This window comes from Miscanthus floridulus, chromosome 5 (assembly GCF_019320115.1).
Source record: "Miscanthus floridulus cultivar M001 chromosome 5, ASM1932011v1, whole genome shotgun sequence".
Lineage (NCBI taxonomy): Eukaryota > Viridiplantae > Streptophyta > Magnoliopsida > Poales > Poaceae > Miscanthus > Miscanthus floridulus.
The window spans coordinates 62,013,573-62,016,355 of record NC_089584.1 but is presented as its reverse complement, the minus strand read 5'-3'; the positions used below and the strand labels follow the sequence as shown (position 1 = coordinate 62,016,355).

General features: G+C 39.5%; 1 non-coding gene across 1 annotated transcript; it reads right to left on the bottom strand.

Moving 5' to 3' along the window:
* Positions 1 to 2,226: 2,226 nt before the first annotated feature.
* Positions 2,227 to 2,334, bottom strand: LOC136455664 (small nucleolar RNA R71). Its single transcript, XR_010759148.1, has one exon. It is a non-coding gene; the product is annotated as a small nucleolar RNA R71 (small nucleolar RNA).
* Positions 2,335 to 2,783: the final 449 nt, after the last annotated feature.

Below are 2,783 nucleotides of genomic sequence, written 5' to 3'. Positions count from 1 at the left end.
CTTGCTCCAACATCGTAGTAATTGAACTATGGAATTTGATGGTTATGATGAACATGGGAATGTTACACCAGCTATGGTTATTATTGTTATGCTACATAATCATACATCACTTGTTTGGCACATGTTAGATGCTAATATAGAGATGAATAGCTACAATTAACTTGGAATCAAATTATAAAATGTATAGCTCAACTAGTGGCTTTTTATGCAAAATGTTGTCAAGCTAGCTCCACTTATAAAGCCTTACATGATCCTTAGAGTCACTTTATTTTTTGTTTATGACAGGTAAGTCTAGCTAAGTACCTTCTTGTACTCAAGGGTTTATTTCCCATTTGTTGCAGATAGCATGGTCTATCATGGATATTGTAAGAACTGCTTCTGTCCCACTATGGACGAGGAGTAGGCCATGGGCAAGGCACTTCTATATATCTAATCTATGATGGTTTTTTGGAATGTGATCATAAACTAGGAAGTATTTGAATGATGGTGTGAGATGTTAGTTTAAAAACTATCTTTGCTTCTGCTACTACTGTATTTGAACTTGATACTATAATAACTCTTTTTGTACTCTGATGTATGTTGAACTACTTGTGAACTTATGTAACATGTGGCTTGTATGTTAAATCATGTATGATCTTGGTTGTGTGTTGTATTATTCGAGATCTTTTGTGATACTCGACAGACTACCGGGTTTATATGGGCTCAAGTATGATAGTGTGATTGCTTCGGTGGTTGCCATTGTACTCATGCTCTTATAAATTGGTCGGTTCTGCCAAAGCCCCTTGACCATTGCCGTTGGCCACCGCCTTCACGTGGCAGGCCTTGGGCTAGACCTAGATCGCTCCTCGGTGGTGCTTTGTCCCGAGTGTGTTGAGTTGATGGGCGCCTTTCTTGATCCTTTGTGCAAATTAGCGTCGAAAAGCGCCTTTTAGTGATTTTCTCCATGCACTTATGTTTGTGACCTACAAAACATACTTGTACCAAAACTTATGGAAAGTGTAAATTAAAATCCCTAATTCAAAGTTTTGGTGTCCATATTTATTTATTTTGTTCAAATGTTGGTGGTAGGATCATGAACTTAAGCACCATCAACAATTAGTAGCATAGGTTATCTTTTCATTAGTAGTCTTTCGTTAGTACCGGCTCCACCATCTAGTTAGAGTGCTTTGATCTCATTTCATCAGAGCTTGGATCGAAGTAGTAAGCCTATAGATTAAGCATGGTGCTTAGGCTATAGATTACCTATGGATACGGCTAGGCCTCCGGATAGATTGTGGTAGGTGGCAAGTGGTGATAGCATTGTCCATCCTTTGTATTCCACCACGATAGGTCTAGTTATTATATCATAGGGCTCAGTGCAGAACTTGTCTATTTAACTCTACTAGTTGGTAGGCAGGCTGTGCCCCAAAGTACTATTGCATTTCTCCAGTTATTTGTTTACCCTTAGTTACTAGAAAGATATATTGCTTGCTCTCCCACCTAGCTATCTCCGGTTAGCTTGTATTTAATAGTTAGTTTAGGTAGTTCACACCCATCCTTCACTATCATTCACCTACCTAAGATCAACTCAAGCCTTCCTCTAGCAAATCCTAGTCCTATATAATTTCTAGCCTTTCGCCTTCCTAAGGAAAAAAATATAAATTCAACACTCGGTACTCACTGAGTGAAGTGCTACGTGATAGTTTTGTGGGCTTGTGGAATCCTCTAATAGTTGTTAAGAAATATCAACAAGCATTTATGGTGCCGTTGCCGGGAAAGGCAACTGGCATTGAATTTATAAGGCTGAATTTGTTAGCTAGGTTCTTGTTAGTTATCCTAAGTAGTTTATCCTTTTTTCCTCATATCCTATCACTACCCTACACAATCATGGCTAATAAGTCCATTCATGATTTTTCTACACCCTCGGCTGCTAATGTACTGGACCTAATGTTCTCAATGGGGACGCTAACTTTGAGCTTAAGCCAGCGTTAATTATGATGGTTCAAGCTAGTCTATTTTGTGGGAAAGCCCATGAGGATGCAAATGCTCACCTCCAATATTTCTTGGAGATTTGTAGCACATTCACCATTAAGGGAGAGAGCCAAGAGGTTATACGTCTTCACCTTTTCCCCTTCTCTTTGTTAGGAAAGGCTAAGCAATGGTTTTACTCTAACCACAATGTTGTAGATACATGGGACAAGTGTTCCAATGCTTTCCTAGTTAAGTTTTTCCCCATGGGGGAGACTAATGCTCTGTGCAATAAAATCTCTAGTTTTCAATAACTAGCAGATGAATCAATTCTTGAGGCTTGGGAACGAATACAAGAGTATTCTCTACATGCCCACACCATGGCATGGAAGACTGGCTTTTCATCTACAACTTCTACCATGGACTAGTGTCATTAGATAGGAGCCATTTAGATGCTGCTGTTGGTGGTGTATTCTTTTCACAAAACAAAACCAAATGCACATCACATGTATGCTAGGATCTGTTTATTCATACATGCGACGACAAAATGATACATTGCAATGTTTATTACAAAAGCAATTACATATATAAAAAATGACCAGAGGTTCTAAACACAAAATTACATCAGAGTTCTAGCAGAGTAGGGTCTCCATCCCTTCAGGCAACTGATCAGGGGTACACCAGCCTAGCATCGACACTGTCTTCAGGAAACATCATCTTCTAGAAACTCCATCTTCTAGTCCGAACCACTAGGTGGGGTAGCAAAGGGGACAAACAGGAAGAGTGAGCACATCAAAATGTACTCCGCAAGTGTAGGAAAGTATGACATGCAGGCC